We start from the raw sequence: 23,904 nt of genomic DNA, 5'->3' as shown, positions 1-23,904 counted from the left end.
CTTGAAGAGGATCATGACATCAGGGAAGTGATGCTGTGACATGAAAGTGAATTGGATTTAAGTGAGGGAGGGCTGTACATTGTCATATCTGCTTCATTTTCCCCTCCAGAGCCATTTGGGTCCAGTGGCAAGTTATAGTTCAAGACTACTGATGTTGAGAAGTGGACTATCAGCTGTCATTTCCTTCCCAGTTTCCCAGTTTCCTTTTTATTCTCCATAATCTTTCAAAGATCTTTGGCTGTAACTCAACAATCACACCTGCTGGTTCTTTCAGATCTTTAGGATGTTGTTTATCTAAGCCTGGTTACTTGAACTCATAAAAGTCAGAGATGTGCTTTTAATATGTCTGATTTATGTTGGGTACCAGCTCCCAATTCAACATTTTTGTTCTGTCCTTTCTCAATTCAAAGATCATCATTTTTCTTGATAGAAAACAAATGAATTGATCAGCTTTATTTTCTCTTCACCATTCATGATCATTGTAACATCCACAAAAGTAGCCAATCCTAGCTCTTCTATAATTCTTTTCTTTTCCCCATTTAGCTTTCTTTGTATACTTAAAAATTTTTTTTCACCAGTTACACAGAAAACAAAATTCTCCATTTAATTTTTTAAAATCCCTTTTGGAAAAGGATCCACCTATATAAAAATGTTTATATCAGCTTTTTTGTGGTGTCAAAGAATTAGAAATTGAGGGGGAAGCCTATCAGCTGGGGATTGGTTGAACAGGCTATGGTACCTGAATATAATGGAATACTTTGTTCAATAAGAAATGATGAGCAGGTAGATTTCAGAAAAACCTGGAAAGACTTTTCTGAACTGATGTAGAGTGAAATAAGCAGAACAAGAACATTATACATAGTAACAGCAACATTGTATGGATAATAAGCTGTGATAAACTTTGCTCTTCTCAGCAATACAATGATTTAAGACAATTCCAAAAGATTCATGACGATAATTGTTGTCCACATCCAGAAAAAGAATGATAGAATCTGAATGCAAATCAAAGCATATCATTTTCATTTTTTTTGTTTTTTCTTTCTTGCAGTTTTTCCCTTTTGTTTTCATTCTTCTTTTACAACACAACTAAGGTGGAAATATGTTAATATGTTTGCACATGTATAAACTATATCAGATTAACATCTTAGGAAGAGTAAGGGAGAAAATATGGAAATCAAAATCTTATAAAAACAAATGTTGAAAATTATCTTTACATTTAATTGGAAAAATGAAATACTATTAAGTAGGAAAAAAATTTAAATCCCTTTCTATCATGCTTGGGTTTTTCTCACCACCTTCAATTCATACTCCCACTTGTTTTCTTATAAGATCATGGCAAACTTTGTACTCATTCCTTTTTACTTATCCTTGTTTCCAGGGTCTGTCTTATCAAAGTCTATGCTGATCTATGAATTTTCTGATTACTGTAGCTGTTTCTTTAGTTCAGGGAAATCGTTTCGTCTGGCCCTGCCAAGGCAACTGAAGGCAACAACAATCTCTCATTGCTTGACTTCTTCTTTAAGTTAATAATTTTATATGGCATGTGAATGGGTTATAAATATCCAAATGACCCTTGATTGAAAAAAAAAAGTTTCCAACTCGAGCTTTAGATAATTCTTCCTTACTAGTTGTGTGACCATGGGCAAATCATTTAATCCTGCTGATTCTCAATTTCTTCATCTATAAAATGAGGGAGTTGAGCTTGATACCCTCCTTCAGCACTGTCTGTGATTCTCTGGTCAGTCCTTTTTCCTCTTCACTAAAGTTGTTTCTATTTGTCTTCTAAATCTTGTTCTTCAGAGCTTCCTATTCTTGGGTTGGTTTCTCCTGGAGAACTTCAACACATAAAATCCTTTCTCTGAATGCTTTCAAATTATTCTCTTAAAATCTAAGAAACATTCAGATCATGATTTTCCTTTTCCTTTAACACAAATTCTATACAGAGTGGTCACTTTTGGCTAAGATTCCCATCATTTCTCCACTAATAACCAATTCTTTCTTGTTGATTGGATTCATTTTGAAAAGAATGATTCCCTATCTTGCTTCCTCCAACTTCTTAATAATGAAATTATTATTTAGACAAATTATCAAATGCTGTTTTTTTCCTTAAATAGAAAAAATGTGCTTCTAAGTCCTTCATTTCCTACTATGTAATGTCTCTATGTCCAAGTTTCTCATCTGTTTCGTCAACTTCTAGATTTACTTTGTCTGAAGTGTTCTATGGAATGAGAATGTCCTTTCTGTTGCTACTTCCACTATCACAGAAATGTTTTCCAGTTCACTTCCATCTTATTTCTAAATTTCTTCTCATATTTATGTCTTCTTTACATACAATTATGCTCCACTTTCTTTTTTTCTATTCTGTTTCTTTTGAATATGTGTTTCCGTTCAGAGCCATATTCTAGTCATAAATTTCATCCTACTTAAGCCTCAAATCAACATGCCAAATCAAATCAAGCAGAATTTATCAAGCACTGACTGTATTCCAGGTTCTGGGCTATGTGCTAAGAATATAAATAAAAGCAAAAAAAATTAAAAATTACTAGCTAGCTAGATTAGATAGATACATACAAATAAACATACATAAATAATAAAATTTCTGCTCTTAAAAAGCTTATAGTATCAGTGAGCCTATAAAGTCAAATATGCAACCTTATCTTCAGATCTCTAGTTCATCATAATCTTTACTTTGTTACATCTCAGGTCATAGATTTCATTTCTAGATAACTTTCTTGAATTTTGTCTCCTGTGAATTTCTGATTGTCTTTCTTGGTATTCTTTTTGCATTGCAGCTGTTCCTTGTAGTATCAAACTTGGTATTCTCTTTCCTGCTTCATTTTCATTTTAAAGCCCCTTTAATTAGAATTTTGGGAGTCTGAGTAAAAATTTTTTGAACCAGTCCTTGCTGCATGCACTCTGACATCAACCAAGAATACATAATTTCTTTATTTTAAACCTTGATCCATAAATCGACTTTCCAAAATCTTGATCCAAAATCTACTGTCATACATTTTTTCTTAAACAAATATTAACATTCCAGATCTGCTTAACTTTTCTTTTCTTTTTTTTTCTTTATATTTTTTAAAATAATTTTTTATTGATAGAATGCATGCCAGGGTAATTTTTTACAGCATTATCCCTTGCATTCATTTCTGTTCCGATTTTTCCCCTCCCTCCCTCCACCCCTTCCCCCAGATGGCAAGAGTCCTTTACATGTTGAATGGTTAACTTTTCTTTTCTCCTTGCCTTCAATGAGCAGCAGTGATGAAAATTCTACCCTATACTCTTAAGTTATTCATTTTCTTGTCTATGATTTTATTATATTGAGAAGTGTTTTCTAGATTCCTTCTGGTATTATCAGGGATATGCTGAAGCCAGCTCTAACCGGATTACAAAAGCCATTGTTTAATTTTCATTTTGAGCATTTTTACCTTGCTACAAATCAGAGCTCAATGTATTATTTGGTTTATTATCTAGACTTAAGGAAATTAATTATGCAGATTAAATTTAAGAGTGTATGTACATATATTACCTCCCTTTTCCCCACTCATAACCAGAACCTAGTTGTTAAACATTTATCAAAATACCTGTGTATTGATCTATTAAGATTGCTTGAATTCAGTAAGATAGTAGGAGAAGGCTCAGGAAATGAAGTCATCCCCAAACTTTAGACCTGGTGACTAGAAAATGACATTGATGATGATGATAATGATAAAAATAAGTGAAATTTATATAGTTTGCAAAGTACTTAACAATCATTATCTTGTTTGAAAACCCACAGTATCCCTAGGAAATATCATTGATGTTCATGTGAATCAACAGGAGTTGTAGTCATCAAGCTTGTTAGGTCTTGGGAATTCTTGAGAAGATAGCAGATTTTCTTTTGTGAATGGCTGGCAGGTCAAAAAAATCTGCTTGATGTCCTTCATCAAGGAGTCATTATTAGATGTCAGTTTATTCTTTCTCTGACCCTTTTGATTAATCTCTCAGCTGAAGGCACCCATTATTCCCTATAGGACAAACACCTGATTCTTCCCCAGAGTAACAGTGGTTTTCCTTTGGGAGCAGAGCCTCATATCTATTGATTTCATATCTATTGACTAGTTCTGCATATTAAGTGGCTCTTCCTAAAGAGACTACTGTTCTCCAGGGCCAGGACTGTGATATTCTGATGCATCCTTATCACCCCTAGTGAGAACAAGGGTTGTCTGGCAGCAAGAAAGTCAGAAGGCTTTCAATTCATCTTGAATTTTATATGAGTATGAGGTACATATGAAGTGTGAAGAAGGACTGAAACTATGGATTTGTAACTTTGAAAAAAATGGTAGATGGTGGCAACTGGAATCAACCTATGCTACATTTATTCTCTATTGGCATGAGATTTGTGAAACTTAGGTGATTGAAAAATTATTATTCCAGACTTGTGATTTTGTTAGTGTAAGCAACTCTTGACAATGCAACCTCCCTTCTCCCCTCCCCCATGCTATCAGTAACTTCTGCAACTTAGGTCTAACCTGGATCATTTAGAGCTTAACTTATTAATTTTTTTTAACTTTTAATGATATTTTATTTATTTTTTATAACTTTTTATTTACAAGTTATATGCATGGGTAATTTTACAGCATTGACAATTATTTGCCAAACCTTTTGTCCAACTTTTCCCCTCCTTCCCCCCCCTCCCCTAAATGGCAGGTAGACCAATGCATGTTAAATATGTTAAAGTATAAGTTAAATACAATATAAGTATACATGTCCATACAGTTATTTTGCTGTACAAAAAGAATTGGACTTTGAAATAGTGCACAATTAGCCTGTGAAAGAAATAAAAAATGCAGGCAGACAAAAATAGAGGGATTGGGAATTCTATGTAGTGGTTCATAGTCATCTCCCAGAATTCCTTCCCTAGGTGTAGCTGGTTCAATTCATTACTGTAGAGCTTAACTTATACAAAGCCACAAATATATCATAATCAGGACTTGAACACGGGTCTTTCTAGGACTATATCTTTACTTACTAAGCCATACTGCTCTGGGGTTGACACAAACTCCTAACAGAAACAGAAAAGGTCATTTTGCTAAAGGATTGTCACCTGCCTCATGGTCCTAAGTGTTGCTGAGTGTTCTTTTTCAGTTGATTACCTCCAATTTATACTGTTAATATCTTATTTGTACATAATTGCTTGCAATTATGTCTTTTAGACTGTGGCTCCTTAAGAGTAAGGGCTGGGTTTTTTTGTTTGTTTTAACTTTTTGATCTTTGTATCCTCAGTGCTTAGCATAGTGCCTTGCACATAGTATATATTTGATAAATATTTACTGACAGACTTACTACCTATCTATGATCTTCCTCCAAACTCCTCTAATGCCCTACTCCAGAATGTATCTATCTTTATTTATTTATTTTCCACTGCTGACAGCTTCCAGATTATAGGTCCTACCTGGATGTCATCTAAACATCAGCTAAACAAAGTCTGGTTTTGTTTGTTTGTTTGTTTTTCTTACCATCAATACTGAATGCTGACAAAAAGCTCTATTCAGAAACTAGGTATCACAGGAATTTGTTGAGTTTGGTGAGCATAGGTCACTAATCCTATCCTTTTGATCACCTCATAGTAAAATAATACCACATACTGTGTTTCCCTCCTTGATTCAGTGGAGCAGAACCAGCAGAGAGAAGAACCATCTGTAAGGGAAAGAGATGGCTCTGTGAGGGTCCCAAGACCAATAAAAAATAGTGTGGTACTGAGTCTTCATTAAAACATAGGGTTTTTTTGTTTTTACAAATAGCAGTTATGATAGTGGAAAGAGGATAGGACTGAAATTCAGGAAACCCAGATTGTAGTTCTGGCTCCCTATCACAAAAACTGTTGAAATTATATTCCAAGTTAAGCACATTCTTGAGCTTGCTAAAATATAGTCACTAAAAAGATCTGTGCTTTCATTGATATTTTTTTCCATCCATATGGACAGCAATCCCTTAAAAATTGTCTTTGAGAAATAATCATTCCCAGGTGACCAATCTTCTGGTGATAAACATCTCACACTTAATTAGACTAAAACAATAGACTCACAGTTCATGCCTGAAGCCTTTCCAGTTTAGTAAGGTGACTAGAGCTCATGCACTACTAGAAAATTTTCTGGGAATATAGGGTTAGTTCCATGCCATGAAGAGGTATTTTCATAGGACTTTAGAGGAGGGAGATAAGCAATAATAATAGCCACCATCACCCACTACCACCATTTAAAATTTTTATAGCATTTGGAAGGAATGCTATCTTGATAACTGATTAATTCCATTTCTCATCAGCTGCTTTGCTTGGCTTTGAGTCCATGTAATACCATGCCATTGTACCAGATACCACTTTGGGTCCCTCCTCAGTTTCAGCTTCCTTTTGTGTGTTGTCTTCCTTCATTTGATTGTAAGCTCTTTGTGAGCCAGGTCTGTCTTTTTTTCTTATTTATAGCCCTAGTGCTTCACACAATGCCTGACACATAGTAAATAGCTAATAAATGTTTGTTGAAATCTGATATCTGAATAAAGAAAGTGATCAGGATTGCCTCACCAATCATAATTAAATACTTCTTTCCTTTTGATCAATAAGATAATATTCTTTAAAGTGTTTAACCATGCCTGACATATAATAAGTGCTCTATAAATACTTACTCCCTTTTCCTTCCTTTTGGAATCTAGAAGACTTTAGCAACATGTTTCTATGCCAGGATTTCCTTCTTCCCCTCCCACCCCTTCCCTAGTCAAACCTGTGATTTCATAGGTGTGGGGAATTCCTAAAATGGAACTTCTCTAAGTAGAACCAAGAGAACATTATACACAGCAACAACAAGATTATGTGATGATCGATTCTCATGGACTTGGCTCTTCAATGAGTCCAGGCTAATTCCAGTAGACTTGTGATGGAGAGAGCCATCTGCATCCAGAAAAAGGATTGTCGAGACCGCATGTGGATCACAACATAGTATTTTCACCCTTTTTTTTGTTCTTGTTTGCTTGCTTTTTGTTTTCTTTTACATTTTTTCCTTTTTAATCAGATTTTTCTTGTGCAGCATAATAATTGTGGAAATATGTATAGAAAAATTTCACATGTTTAACATATATTGGATTACTTGCTGTCTCAGGGAGAGGGTAGGGGGAAAGGAGTGAGAAAAATTTGGACGTGAGGTTTTGGAAGGATGAACATCAAAAACAATCTTTTCATATATTTTGAAAATAAAAGCTCTTATTTTTAAAAAAATGTAACTTCTCACCAATGTTTATTAGCAATTAATTTATGACATGATTTTAAAGAGTTGTCTGGGATTCTGAGAGATTAATTAAAGTGGCTTATCTTGACACACAGTCAAGATATGTGTCAGAAACAAATCTGGAAACATATCTTCATGATTCCTAGGCTAGCCCACTAAAAGAGCATGCTGTCTTTCAAATTGAGGTTACTAGAGGAAAAAAGCCTTCTACTGTGTCTTCCATTGATTCAGGCTTTGCTATCCCAATGTAACGTGATGGCATGTGCTCACACCATCCTTCCTTTTTGCTCTTCAAACATGCACACATATGCGTGCGCACACACACACACACACACACACACATATATTTGTTATTCTCCACTTTAAGTTCTATAAGAGGGTGCCCAGCATGATTCATTATTAATTATAAGGAATCATGATTGGTCATTATACTAGTCAGAGTTCCTAAATTTTTTCAAATGGTTTATCTTCACAATATTTTTGCCATTATGTAAATTGATATAAATTGTTCTCCTGGTTCTATTCACCTCGCTTTATGTCAGTTCATACAGATCTTCCTAGCTTTCTCTTCATCATTTCTTACAGCACAATTATATTCTATCACATTCATATACCATTACATGTTCATCCATTTTTCAATTTATGGGCATCCATTCATATTCCCATTTATTGATTTCCCATAAGCTGTCTGGTTCTATAACATATATTTTTGAAGGAGAGAAGGGAGATGATCTATATTTGTAATTTCATTGATGTAGGGAACTCCCATTGAGGAAATTCTCTCTATTTCTATCAGAAATTTATAATCTGAAATTTACCTGGAATACTTAAAGATTAAATGATTTATTCAGGATCACACAATTAGTGTATACAAAAGGTAGACCATGAACTCAGGTATTTTTGACTCCAAGGTCATATATCTATTATAATATGCTATATGTCTATATATGGACAGATTTATAGAAAGATAATTATGTATGTATTTATATACATGTACATGCATATATGCATGCATATACACATACAGATAGATACAAGAAGTGATAAGGCCTAGTGGATAGAGAGCCAGTTCCAAAGTAAGGGGGCTTAGACTCAAGAGCTACCTCTGACATGTAATGACTGTGTGACCCTGAGCTTCTTAGAATGCTAGGCAACATTTTAAGACTATAAGTTAGAGGGAAGGTTATCTAACTGTCTGTCTATTTATCTATTTATCTACCTATCCATTCAGCCATCCATCTATCCATTCATCCTTCCATCTATACCTATCATGGATTTATCGATCTATCTGTGGGGAATAGATAAGGTGAAGAACTTACAGGAATGTATGAATTCTTTTTCTGTATTTTATTATTTCTGTGTCTCCCCTATGACCTGTATAATATGTGCAGGCTCATATCTACTTGAGCCTTGGCCAGATAGAAACATATTTACTTAACCTGAGCTGATGACATTTATTGGTATTTGACATTTATCCATATTTAGTCTATTAGCTGGACCACTGTCTGCTTGATTAAGCCTGAAGGCCTGACTTTTCTGTTTCCTAGAAATCAGGAGATTTCAGGGAAACAGAAACCTTCCATTCCAATCTCCCCAAATAGCAACAACCAATTAGATGCCTCTTCCCCCCTCACCCCCCCCTTCTCAATGCTCTCTTACTTGTGATGTAATTTCTTGTATAAAAGCTATGTATCTTTACTACTTCTTTAGCCCTCCTACCCGCGAGCTTATCTTGCGATGGGACGGCTCATCCTCCGGAGGTTTTTCAATAAACAACTTTTCTGCCTTCTACTGAGGGATCTCTGAGTAGTCATTTTGGGTAAGGGTCTTCTACATCCCTCACATATCTATCTATCATCTTTCTATCTGTAGAGTTTGTGAATGAATCTGTGATACCAAATCCTTAACATTTATTTTTTAATAAAAAAATTTGCATTTAAAAAAATATTGCATTTGCAATACATTGACTTGCTATCAAGAAATTTACTTATCTCAAAATATTGTTATTAATACATAAATATGCAATGAAATGAATTCATTCAATAAGCATTTATTCATTATCTAATATGTGTAAAGCATAGTGCTGGGCTCTTGAGTTAAAAACAACAACAAAGGCACTTATGGTCTAATGAAGTCCAGCAGCAAACAGAATGTTACTTGTGCATAATGTTTCTTATTTTATATAGTCTTTAATCACATTGTTCTTGTTATTTAAAAATAGATTTAACAGTATTCTACCTCTCAGTGCTTAGATAAAACTCAATTGAAAAAAAAAATCATGCTAGGAATGGGGATAGTTATATTTGCAAGTCCATCCCTGTGGACTAAGGGAATTGGTACAAATTCTGTTATTTTCAACCTTCTTTGTCCTATCCATATGTTTCCATATAGGAAAAAATGGTTAAAAACTAATGGCAAGGGAAATGAAAAACAAAAGCTATAGTAAGGACAGTTTTCAAATGAAAAAGGAGTGATGGTATCTGTCCAAAAAGAGCAACATGGCCTGAAGGAATATGTAGAAGTGGAGAAGGAATACTTGTTGTTAAATAGTTTAATATTGTCTCGTATATGTATATAAGGGCTTGTGTATAATACACATGTATATATACACATATATGTGTTGTATACTAAGATGTGATTGCACAGATGTCTATTGGGTATGGGTATGTATGTGTAAAACTCAGACTTCTTTGGACGTGCTCAGTTATCCTAACATGGAGATAATAGAGGAACGTTTTGAGAATTCCCAGTTTGTTTGAAATGGATCCCAATGCATTCTCTACCTTGAGGGAAAGATTTGATTTCTTGCCTTTGTCATTAAAATTGGCAATTCTCCCAAAGAGTTATCAAACTGTACATACCCTTTGATCCAGCAGTGTTTCTACTGGGCTTATATCCCAAAGAGATACTAAAGGAGGGAAAGGGACCCACATGTGCAAAAATGTTTGTGGTAGCTCTTTTTGGAGTGCCTAGAAACTAGAGACTGAGTAGATGCCCATCATTTGGAGAATGGCTGAATAAATTATGGCATATGTAGTAGGCAACTCTTATCTATTGCATCCTGAGAATAAAGACCCCACATATAAGATCCCAAGAATTAAACTGATAAGAGGGGAAATATTTTCTTCCCCTGCTCCCTCTCCCCTCCCCATCCCTAGTTCTGAGAAATAGTTCTGGAATTGTTAATATTTCTTCTGTGTTGTTTATCCTCCTCAGTTTCAGGTGCTTAAAGTGATCCCCATAAGACTTGAGAGTAAGGGCTTAATTTAGTCAGGAGACTACTGACATCTTGGTTCTTTTCTGTAGGCCCAGGGATTCATTCCACAAGTCCCTCTTCCCAGTGTCTCAAGCATTTTCTTTCTTCCCTGCTTCCTGGATCTCTAAGTCCACTACATCTTTCTGGTCAAACTTCTCTGAGCCCCTAGTATGTCGCGACAGGATGATTTTGTACGCAGGATGCTGAAAAACTTCCTATCACTTTCTCAGCCCTAGCTGTGAAATGAACTTGCTAATAAACTGTTTAGAGAGCCACAAACCTTTTCCTCTCCCAGGGCACGGTGCTTCAAATCGATCTGGCTGGATGAGCTGCGACAAACCCCACAGAAAAAACATCAGCAAATTTAAAGCTTTGTCCTAGGTCTTGATTCACCATAAACCAAGTTGCCGTTAGCTGGCATTGACACTCCTACTGTGGTTGATACTGGGATTTATTGACTTGCCCTAAGATGTTGATATTGACCAAGACTAAGTTCCAAATGAAAAAGCCTTTGGCAATATATCTTTATTGCTCAAGTAATCTGAAGGCTCACTAATCCCTCTATATCTGCCCAGAGGGTCTCACTTATAATATTACAGAAATTCTTTTGGACAGAGATAAATAAATCCCTTCCATTCAGGGTCCTAAAGAAAGGTCTCCTAGATTAGGAAGACTCAGTTCCCAAGTGGGAGTTGGTTATTTGTTTTTGTTTTTAATTTTTGAAGCTAAAACAGACTTCAGAGCTCAGCTGGTCTCACTCATTCTTTTACAGATGAGAAAATGAGGCCCAGAGAGGTGAAGTGATTTGCCCAAATTTCCCTCCTCACCTTCTTTTCCTTTCCCTCCCCTTCCTTTCCTTTCCCTTCCTTCATCCTGACCCTATTTGCCACTCTGACACCTGCCATAGGGACGCTACAAGAAGTATGTTAAGGTGACTTTTGGTACTTTTTAATTTCAAGGCCCAGTAGGAACAAAAGGAACAAAGGGAAAATATATTACTTGTTAATTTATTTTCTCATAGATGCATTCCACAGCCCTCATTTTAGGGACGGGTGTATTAATAGTATATTCAGATATTGCAGTTTTGTCAAATATATTTGAATCTCAAAGCCCTTAGGGAATCCCGAAGAGCCTCAACAACATCCTGTGATGGGCCAGACATAACAAAGGGATGAGATGATGATGGGGATGCTATAGGGTGGTGGTTAAGGACTATTAACAGACCTGGAGGTCAAAGGGTTATGGTCTAATCTGCAAAAGTAACTAGATTGTTCCACAAGGGTCAAACTAAAGAGTTTATCAAAATAAAGAAATATAAAGGGATAGGCAGAAGGGGACAAAAGGCAGCTACACAGTACAGATAGAGTGCTGAACCTGGAATCAGAAAGATTTACATTCAAAGCTGACCTCAGACACATATTAATTATGTGACTGGACAAGTCAGTTGATCCTGTCTGCCTCAGTTTCCTTATTTGTAAAATGAGTTGGAGAAGGAAATGGTAAACAACTCCAGTATCTTTGCCAAGACAACCCTAAATGGTGGCATGAAGAGCTAGACATAACTGAAATAACTAAACAACAAAGGAAGAAAATAGTTCAATTAAAAAGAAGTAGAAAAGGGGCAGCAGTGGATAGAATACCAGCCCTGAAATCAGGAGGACCTGAGTTCAAATTTGACTTCAGATATTTAACACTTCCTAGCTGTGTGACCCTGGGCAAGTCACTTAACCCCAATTACCTCAGCAAAATCCCAATTGCCTCAGCAAAAAAAAAAAAAAAAAAAGTAGAGGAAAGTGTTATGAGTTCAAATGTTGGAGTTCTTGTTCTTCTCAAAGCACAGCCGGTTTAGAGGCTTAGAGCCCTCCGAATATATCCAAATCCAAAGGTTCTGTCCTTCAGCCTCTGCCTCTGCTTTCTTCAGCCTCCAACCAACACAGAGATGGAATGTCTCTCTTGTCTCCTTCTGGGGAGCCCAGCCACCAACTACAGTGGTGTGAGATGAAGATGAATCTGGTTGTCCACTGAACTCTCCACTCGTAGCTTTATCCTCTGAAAACCCTTCGTTTGCCACCAGAGTCGTTCCTCTCGAGTCCAGCTGAACTCTCTTCTGCAACCAGCCAGCCAAGAGGAAAAAATGTATTCTGCTCTAGATCCCTCATCGCTGGCCTTTTATCTCACTCTTCTGAGAGAATGGGATTATGGGTTTTCTCCCATAGTGCTCTCTGGCCCAAAGAGCTTTAAGGGAGGTGTGAACTCCCTTGAAGTTAGAAAGTTTATTTTGTGAGCTGGCATACTTGTGAACTCCAATGAGTAAAGGTGTGAACACAAGCCTTGTATTAATTAGTTCTACTTAGTACCTTGTTTCAGGTTCTGGCCAAAATCTTCTTGTAAGATTAGATCAACTCTAATTAGTTAGCAGTTAGTAAGGATTCCAACAGGAAAGAGTAAGATAATTGTGGAGGAAATAGCAGAGAACTTCAGTAAATAACAGTTCATCTTATACAAAGTCTCTGAATTAGAAAGCTAACTTTCAGTGCAATGGTGAGCTGTCCACAGTCCATCCTTGCTCAGATACCTGTGTCACTGTGGGACATAAGTGGCACAGAGTGGACCAAGATGGCCTCCTTTAACATTCTAGTTATTCTCACAGTTTGGATCATATTCTTTTTCCTCAATCATCAGGCCAGGTGTGTGATCTTTTGTATCATAGTATTATCGTATATAATATAATAGTAGAGTTTAGTAGTATTTAATAATGTAGTGTAGTATTATACTTTTGTATTTTGTGTTTTACCTGATCATCCCTTATCCCCTAGATATATACCACATTAGAAAAGGAAAAAAATGGAGTATGAAAGTAAGAATGTTTCTTTCCCTGCAGTGTCCAAATCTATAGTTTTGTGGAGAGTTCTCCCAGGATGCTGACTAGAACTCTCTCTGACTAGAAGTTATACACCCTAAGGATAGATTGTATGCAATTAGATGCAGAGATTCATAGTACATTAGTTTGAGGGGACCTTAGAGCTCATCTCTAGATGTCCTTAGTTTAGAGTCTGTGGACTTATTTTTTAAAAAATATTTTGACACCTGTATTTTACTAAACTTGTTTTCCTTTGTAATTCAATGAATCTTATTTTGTCCATTTGAAAATAATTTTCTATGAATTGCACATGTTTAACCTATTTTGGATTGTTTACTGTCTTGGTGAGTTGGGGTGAGAAGAGAGGAACAAAAAATTGGAGCACAAGGTTTTACAAAGATGAATATTGAAAATTATCTTTGCATGTATTTGGAAAAATAAAATACTATTAAAATTTTTTAAAATATCTTTTTCTGAGGAATTCATAGGTGTCACCAGATTGCTAACAGGATCCATGACACAAAAAAGTTTAACAAGCATTCTTAGTCTAAATCTATCCATTTACACTTGAGGAAAACAAAAGGAATCCATAGTAAGTTTCTTCATTGACAACTTGAGAAGACTTAAGAATGTTGATCAATAGAATGACCAATTATGATTCCAGAGAACCCATGAGGAAACATGATGGGAGAGAGAGAAAACAAATCTTCATTAATTGAAAATAAAATGAAAATTATACAAAATTTTTTTTAAAGAAAATAGCACCTTATCTTTATTTCCTCTCTGGGCCCTTCCTCTGTGCTGCTTTCTCCCCAACTTTCTAAGCAGCATGGGAATCTGTGCAGTCACAATCATTGGGACTTAGTCCTCAAAAATGAGATCTCTTTCCTTCCACTTGAAAAGGTGAACAATTTCATGGAAGTATTTCTCTTAGGATGGTGAAGGATGGCACGCATCATGAAATCCAGAAGATGCTTTTCTCTACCTTTGTCATCTGAAAAGCTAATCAAGAACCTAACAAAACACCAGGCTTTTCATGAGTGCCCAACTGTCTTTTAATGATGATTTAAAGTTTCTTTCAGACTACTTCTTATTACACTGCCTAATTTACAAAGATAAAGTTTTTCATCAATAAACTCCTTAAGAGAAAATACTATTTCATTTCAGTTTATCAATCAATCAATAAACATTTAAGCATCTAATATGTGCCAGGCATCGTGCTAAGCTCTGGGCATTAAAAAACAAAAAAAAAAAACAACCCAAACAAAAAAACCAAAAACCAATCCATGTCATCAAGGAGCTTGAAATCTAATGGAGGAAATAATATGCAAACATATATAAAGCAAGCTACATACAAGATAAATTGTTCCTCTTCTTGTTCTGTTGTTTCAGTTATGTGTGACTTTTTCATTTTATGTTTGACCCCATTTGAGTTTTTTTTGGCAAAGATATTGGAGTAGTTTGCATTTCCTTCTCTGATATAAGATAAATATAAAATAATTAATAGATAGCAGATACCAGAATTAAGAGGAGTTGGGAAAGTCTTCCTGAAGAAGGTATGATTTTAGTTGGGGCTGAGAGAGAGTCGGGATGTCAGTAGCTGGACAGGAATAGTGTTCCAAGCAAGGAGGATAGCCAAAGACAATGCACAGATCAGAGATATTTTATACACAGAATAGCCAAGAAGCCAATGTAACTGGATCGAAGAGTACATATTGGGGAGTAAGATATAAGAAGACTAGAAAGGTAAGAGGGGGCTGGGTCATATAGGACTTTGAATATCAATCAGAATATTTTTATTTGCTTCTGGAGGCAACAGGAAGCCCCTGCTTTATTGAGTGGGGGGTAGGGTGAAATGACAGTTACAGTGTCTGATACATGGTGCTTAATAAATGCTTGTTTAATTGACTAATTGATTGTAATTCCTTTTGTTTTGAACACTTATTTAGAGATTCAGGTGAAACAATGTATACTGGTATTTCAAAATCCTTTAATAAGCTTTAATAGCTTAAAACCATACTGAGTCTTTTGGGACATCCCCTACAAAGTGCCTTGCAAATTTTAATGCAAGTTTTTATTGTTATTGTTAATCATTATTTTTCTACTGGGCAGAGATCTCTCAGGGCAGGGAAATGGATATGGTAAGTTGGGATGGGGCAATGTAGTGTGGAAGGTAAGGGGAGGTCAAGAGAAGAGCATCATCTTGAAATTTGGGGGCAAATGTGTTCTCTATTTTCTTGCTTACCAGGCCCAGGCTCCCCTGGAGAAGAGCCTGCCCTGGTCCAGATAGCTCTATCCTTCACAAATCAGGTGACAGCAGCATTGATTTTGAGGCCATCTTACAGCTGCTGCATTTGGTTGTGTGTGACTTGAGGGTGCTTCATCACTTGCCTTATTTATTCTTCTCCTTGTCTAATATTTCTAGCTTAACAGTAATGACCACCTCCCAGAAGAAGTTTAGAATGGCCAATCTCCCTCTCACACATACATGCCCATAAAATTCTCTTGGGTTTATTTTGGTTATTAATAACTTACAGCTTCCTGACTTTGGTTGCCCGTGGAATTTAGTGGGTGATCATTTCTATGTTTGAGGGTGCTAAAAATGAGGGTGCTTTGATGATCAGGGTAGAAGGCCTGGACCAAAGTAGACAAGCTCAATAAATGTTTATTGAACAGAATGGAATTGTGAGGGAAGGAGAGCTTTGAGGAGTTGAGCTTTTAAGAGTCATTTTGTCTCTTGTTCTGCTGCTTTTTTTTTTTTTTTAAAGTTTAGAGATTCTGATTCCTACCTTCCCACTCTCCCAAAATATAGTCAAAGTTTCTTTCAAGTTTTTCCCCACCCCCATGCCTTCCACACATACCTTTCCATGTGGCTTTGGAATAGAAATTCGAATGTGATTCAAGCACATTTCATTCTTAGGTTCATAAATTCTCATGCCCAGGAGGCTTCTTTGAAAAGCATATCTTACTGAGCAAAGATACCATTGTTTTATTTTTTTGAGGAGTAGTGAATGATCAGAAGGTAATGAATGACTGGAATTATATTTTGAGTAGGGATAATTCCATTTTTTGTACTTAGATTCCCCCTACTTAAGTCAGTGAGTGGGACATAGTAGCTGTTGTCTTAGTACATGACTGATTTGAAGGGATACAATTTCATTTTCAATATATTCTAAATCAAACCCATCAAATGTAAGTGGAAAAAGAGCTTCCATTTTTGGATACCTGTGTTTCAACATTAAAAGTGAGCATATATGAATATTACTTTTCAGTTCTATGCCAAAGGTGGCTGTTTCCCATACTTATCATTATAACTGGCCTTGGATTATTTTGATAAACTATTAATCAGTTTCCTTGTCTCTACTCTCTCCTTTTTCGTTTTCCATGCATAGCCCTATCAGGTTAATCTTTCTCATGTACAAAGTCATTTAAAACCCTTCAGTAGCTCCCTATTGCCCATTAGATAAAATATACTCTCTATAGTCAGGCGTTCAAGGGCTCCTATGATCTGGTGTCATCCTACCTTTCTAGCTTTATTCCATAATTCCCCTCCATCCATACTCTATGTTCACACCAAAATATATTCCTTATTATCCCCAGGGTGTCCTATCCATTTTTACCTGTATGACTTTATTCATAGCAAATAGCTCCTTATGCCTAGTATGTAAATTTCCCCTATCTCTAGCTCCTAAAATCCTTGTCCTTTAAGACCTACTCAAATACTAAAGTCAATGTCTATTTTTTTTTTTTTTGAGACAATTGAGGTTGCTTCCAAAGTGACATGCTTAGGGTCACATCAGACATATAAGTGTCTGATGCTAAATTTGAACTTAGTTCCTACTGATTCTCTATCTACTGCACCACCTAGCTTCCCCAAGTCAGTGCCTTATGACAGAGAAATTTAGATTTGCTTTCTTTGGACCCAGTGGTTGGAGTGGCGAACAATAAGTAGGTATTGCAGAGAGGAACACAAGATTTGAATGATTAGAGATATCCAAAAGTCTTTCAGAGGAAGGATTTTCTTTCTCTGTAGTGATGGTTTTCAAACAGAAGATGGACATTTACTTAGCAATAATGCTGCAGAGGAGATTCCTGCTCAAGTATGGCTTGGATTAGATGTTCTCTAAAGTCCCTTTCAGCTCTGAGATTTTGTGAATCTTTCATGAATTCCTCATTTAGAAATTGTCTTTCTTCCCTTGGACTTCATTTAGTGTCACAACACTCATCCACAATCTGTTGTTCTGCTAAGTGAATTGAAATAGGCATCCTGGAATGTGGATTTGAGTCCTCCCTCTATGATGCTACATAAATTACTTAACTTTTCTGCGCCTGAGTTTCTTCCTCTACTAAATGGGAGCAGAAGGTGAAGAGGAGCAGGGAACTGCTTAGATAGTCAGTTATATTAGATAGCTAACAAGCATTTGTTAGCTGCTTCCTATGTGCCTTATCCCCAACTAAGTTGGGGATACAAAAAAAATTAAAAGAATCTCTGCCCCTCAGAGAATGTACATTCTCCTGGGATAGATAATGTTTTAATAAGAAGGTACACATTTATTATTGTTGTTTGGTCTTTGTGCTTGAAGAGGACCAAAATGACATCATTATGTCAGATTCTAGGTAAAGTGTGTCAGACCAATATGAGCTTAGAAGTATCACAGGTTGGGCACAGATAGTTCAGATGACTAATTGGGAAGAAGATGTCTCTAAATTTGTGCATCTCACTTTTCTTTTGTCCTACTGCAATTCTATTTTGCTCATAAAGCACAGCACTTTCTTTGATGTAGGCACTCCATGCTGGATGACCTTATGCTTGCATGTCTCACAATAGAAACCAAATTTCTTCATATAGACCTTGAGAGCGCCCTTAGTACTGCTTCTTCTGACCTCCATATGAGTATTTGCCTTGCATGAGATCTCTGTAAAATAGTCTTTTAGGCAACTTTACCTTTGGCAATTGAACGTGATCAGCCCATTGGAGTTGTGCTTTCTATAACACTTAGAATGTTTGGAAAGGACCTCAGGGTCTGGAGATCTTCAGAATTTTCCTAAGACAATTTAAATGGAAGCAGTTCAATTTTCTGACATGGTTCTAATATACTGTACAGATTTCACAGGCATAGAACAGAGCACAAAAGCTCTATAGTTTGGTAAGCAACCTAATTCCTTTTTTTCTCCCACACTGAGACCTCCCAAATGCTGCACTTATTCCAGCAATGGGTGTGTCAACTTCATCATCTATGTGTACTTCTCTGGAAAGTACACTGCCAAGGCAAGCGAACTAATCTATAGCACTCAAAATTTCCCCATTTCCTGTAACTGATGGATCCATGTGTGTATGACTAGTAGAGAATCCCTGTTTTCTTGGTGTTAATTGCTAGACCAAAATCAGCACAAGCATCCAAAAATCAAGTCATAGTTTGTTGTATATCAGTCTCGGAGGCTGCATTGAGTGTACAGTTACCTATATATAAAAAGGGGGGCAGCTAGATGGCACAGAGGATAGAATACCAGCTCTGAAGTCAGGAGGACGTGAGTTCAAATTAATCTCACTTCCTAGCACTTAACACTTCCTAGCTATGTGACTCTGGGCAAGTCACTTAACCCTGATTGCCTCAGCAAAAAAATAAAAATAAAAAGGGGAGCACCATATGAGAAATTTGCTGAATTGTTAAAAGTAATCTGATAAGGCAAGGCATTAATTAGTCAATTAACAAGCATTTTAATCCCCAATTATGGGCCAGGCACTGTGTTAAGCAGTGGAAATCAAAGGAAAAGCAAATGTTTGGTTTCTGCCTTCATGGAACATTATATTCTGATGTATGTGTATGGGGACAGACTACATATAAATAATTAGGTACCTGCAAAATATTTACAAAGTTGATCAATGTAACCTGAGAGGGGAAGGCACTGGCAACTAAGAAGATTGGGAAAGGCTTGTAGAAGGTAGGAATCAAGCTGTCCTTGTAGTCTTTCTGACCTGCTTGTCATGTGCCATTGTACATATCATTTGTGTGTATATGTGTACATGTATGTAATACCTTCCTGATTTGCAGTTGGTTGGACAACTCATAAAAGAAACAAATCAGTACATATCTCCTGGATGGGCACGGAGAATGGATCAGACCAAAATCAGACAGGAAGAGAAGATTAGGCTGAATTACCACTGGGAAATTACTATGTGCTTCTAACAAGGTTCTCTTAGAAACAGAAGCCCATCTTTTGAACTGAAACATTCTTCCCACCTTTGTTTCCAGTCAAACATCCTATATAACATTTTCCCCATTCTTCGTCAATAAAATGTTGCAGCCTACTCAAGCACACCAAGAATCTCTTCACTGCCTTTATGTGACCTGTAACTTTTGGGAGACTGAGGTATTCAAGGTCTAAGACTGTTACAGTATCACAGAGAAGAATGTTTCAGGGAAGTCATTTCATGACAGGCAAGTGAATCAGATTTAAATGAGGGAGATTTGAATGAAACCTAACTTTCTCCTCCTCGGGAGCCCTCTGGGTCTAGTGGCCAGATATAGATCAGGATGACTGAGGATGGCCCTGGATGCAATGGGAGACCTTGATCATTTTAAATTAATAGGTCTCAATTTGACTGAGACCCATTCAATGATTAAGGCTAGGTAGCAAGAGCTACTTACCACTCCTCAGAGAAATTGTTGTTTATTCTTGGTTCTTAAAAAGAGCCAGGGTATCAGGGAGGTGAATTGGATTTAAGCAAAGGGGGAGCTTTGTAAAATTCATGGGAATACATAAACAAGAATTGCAGAAAGTAAGAATGTTGGGGACTCCAAAATTGTTGGGTTTCCAGGCTGGTGTCATGAAGTGTCTCAAAAGAATTTGTAGCCTTGGATCCACTTCCCAGCTAAGGGGCAAAGATTATTATAATGGTAATGCCAATTAAAGAGGGCTATGCTCCAAAAGAAATTAGCAAAGAATTAGGAGCAAGAAGATAAATTTATAGGGAAAATTAGAAAAATCAGGTGGCTTCTTGTTGCTGATATGCTAATTTTATGGCTTAGAAGTTGGGTTTGAGGAGTGGTCTGATTCTGACTGGATGCAGATGCAGTACCCATAATTCTCTTGGCAGAACTCACAGGAGTAACCTTCTGGAGGTGTGTTTTTAGACCTGAAACATCATCAGATCAAGTGACAACCACCCAATTTTGTCCTGTGCTTGTGTCAACTTTAAGCACCTTATTATTATTGCTCATTAGTCTCAGAAACCCTATTATCACTGGCCATAGGCTATTATCTGACAGCCAGTAATATTTGTAGCCATGGCATCCTGATCACATGGAGTAACTGGGGCAAGACAACGTAGGGGAAGAAATATATCATTTCTAACTAATCACTCCCAAGGCCAGATGACTTTAGGGTTATTGCTACATCCTTCCTAAGGACTGCACCACATCAAGAAGACATGGATGAGTTTTTAGCTATACTTCCCCTCCTTTCCTCCCCCCAAAGGCAATTGGGGTTAAGTGACTTGCCCAGGGTCACACAGCTAGGAAGTGTTAAGTGTCTGAGATCTGATTTGAACTCAGGTCCTCCTGACTTCAGGGCTGGTGCTCTATCCACTGCGCCATCTAGCTTCCCTTTTTAGCTACACTCTTGGTGAGATTATCCACATTATAGACAGCATTTTAAATGCTTGCAAAATGCCTCACAAACGTTTTGATTTGATTTCTTTTTTTTCACAGATAAGGAAATCAAGACAGTGAATTGTCCAGAAGGATAAAGCTGTTGTTCAATCATTTTCAGTTGTGTCTGGCTTTTTATGACCCTATTTGGGTTTTTCTTGACAAAGATACAGGAGTAATTTGCCATTTCCTTCTCCAACCCCTTTTATTGAGAAGGAAGAGGAGGCAAATTCTTAAGTTAAGGATTAAGTGACTTATCCAGAGTCACACAGCTAGTATTTAAAACTAGATTTGAACTCAGATCTTCCTGACTAGTGTGAGCTCTATTCACTGGGCTACCTTGCTGCCTATTTCATACAACTATAATGTACCTAAATCTGGATTTGAACTCAAGTCTTCCTAACTCTTAGTCTAGTGACAACTAAATACTTCGCATAATGATGAGATCATAGAGCCACTAGATTATTGAATCTTCTACTACATTTTAAGTCGTTTGAGGGCAGTAATGTTCATAACTTCCATAGTACAAAGAACAGTGCTCTGCATATAGTAAGTGCTTAATATGTGATTGTTTAATTGAATTGAATAGTAGAGGTGATTTTAGATTCAGGTAAAGGGTTGTGTACAACCTCAGAAGTTCTGTCCAATTTGAAGGCTCTAGAATTCTTGAAATAACGATATTCCCAAGAGAATTTACTATATATTTCAATGAATCCAGAGAAGACAACATGATATAGTGAAAAACACATTAACTTTGGAATGAGATGACTCTGGTTTAGAGAAAAAGAGAATAAGTATTTATTAAGCACCAACTATGCACTAAATACTTTATAAATATCTCATTTGATCCTTATAACAACAGTAGAAAAGAGGTACTATCCTGTTTTTTTATAGTTGAGAAAACTGAGACAGAATTTAAGTGATTTGCCCACAGTCATATAGCTAATTAGTGTCTGAGATTGTCTTTGAGACTCCAGATCTGTCTATTTTTTGGGTCTCTATTTTTTTTTTTCATCATTTTGGGTCATTTATCAGGCTTGAATCTTGGCTTTGCCATTTGGGCATGTTATTTAACTTCTTTAGACCTCATTTCCCAAACCTGCAACATAAAGATATTTATCTGAGTTTCTAAGGTCCCTTCAGGCTCTCAATCCTATGCTTTTATAATTGTGTCAGAATTATAGGGCCAACTTCTGAACTCAGATCATTGAGGCCCAGTGGAACCTTGGGAATCACTGAGCTAAGTCAAGGCTTGTAGTCTCCTATGGGTTAACATATGAAACTGCCCTACACTGCCAGAAATGTCAAGTCATCTGGCACCATAGTTTCACTCACTTTCCTTGACAAGCAATTTTTGCTATTAGCCCATGCTGTTGTCATAACTATGTATATCATGGATACAATGGCTCAAAGCACATTGACATTAAGTATCAATAGTTGGCCCTTTCCCAATTTAGAACTATGCCCAAAAAGCTATCAAACTATGCATCTCTTTGATCTAGCAGTATCTGTACTGAGTCTTTATACCAAACAAATTATAAAAGAGGAAAAAGGACCCTCATGTGCGATAATGTTTGTGGCAGCCCTTTTTTGTAGCAGCTAAGAACTGGGAACTGAGGAATGTCTATCACTTGAGGAATGTCTGAATAAGTTATGGTATATGAATATAATGGAATATTATTGTTCTATAAGAAATTATCAGCAGGATAATTTCCAAAAAAGCCTAGAGAGATTTATATGAATTGATGCTAAGTGAAGTGAGTAAAACCCAAAGAACATAGTACCCTACAACAAGATCATGTGATAAATAACTGTGATGGACTTGTCTTTTCTCAACAAAGAGATGGACAATTCCAATCCAAGACAATTCCAGTAGACTTGTGATGGAAAGTGGCATCCACATCCAGAAAGAGAACTATGAAGACTGAATGTGGCTTAAAGCATAGTACTTTCATCTTTTTTGTTGTTGGTTTGCTTGGATTTTTTCCTTTCTCTTGTTTTCTTCACTTTTGATCTGATTTTTCTTGTGCAGCATAATGAATATGAAAATATATTTAGAAGAATTGCACATGTTTAATCTACATCATATAGCTTGCTGTCTTAGAGGAGGGAGGGAAGAAGAGAAGGAAAAACATTTGGAACACAAGGTTTTGTAAAGGTGAATGTTGAAAATTACCTTTGTATGTATTTGGAAAAATAAAATACTATTAAAAATAGTTGGTATTCTGCCATTAGGGGTCCTGCCACAATCTATGTGGACATTTGTGGTGTCAGGGTAGAGAATGTACCATTGGACCTTAGGAATGAGAATGTAGTTTAGAATCCTTGGAGTTGTAGTCTTTTAGTTCAATTTCTCTAACATCCAAATTCTTTCTTTCAACTTTTTTGGAAGTAGAAGAAATCATGCAAGCCTCATGCCTATTTCAAAATTGCCTTCTTCAATTGCACATGTTTAACTTGTATTGGATTACTTGCTGTCTAGGAGAGAGGGGAAGTGGGTAGGAAGGGAGAAAAAATTGATACATAAGATTTTGCAAAGATGAGTGCTGAAAACTATCTTTGCATGTATTTTGAAAAATAAAAAGCTATTATTATTTTTTAAAATTGCCTTCTTCCTTGACTAGACTTGAGATAACTCATGAAGGGAAGTATGAGTTCCAAGAAGGCAAGGTGAGGAAGAACACACTTCACATAAGACTGTGCAAAGATAGGAAGTCAAAGAATTTTATATACAAGAAGTATTGCATACAGGAAATTAACCTCTGGATAAAATATGGTAGGGGGAGTAATATTAATGCATCATGAAAAGATAAACTAAGGTAAAAACCTTTAAATGCTAGAGGAATTTGCATTTTGTCTTAGAGGCAATGTGAACCA

The sequence above is a fragment of the Antechinus flavipes genome, chromosome 2, assembly GCF_016432865.1.
Source record: "Antechinus flavipes isolate AdamAnt ecotype Samford, QLD, Australia chromosome 2, AdamAnt_v2, whole genome shotgun sequence".
Taxonomy (NCBI): domain Eukaryota; kingdom Metazoa; phylum Chordata; class Mammalia; order Dasyuromorphia; family Dasyuridae; genus Antechinus; species Antechinus flavipes.
This window is presented reverse-complemented; position numbering follows the sequence as displayed.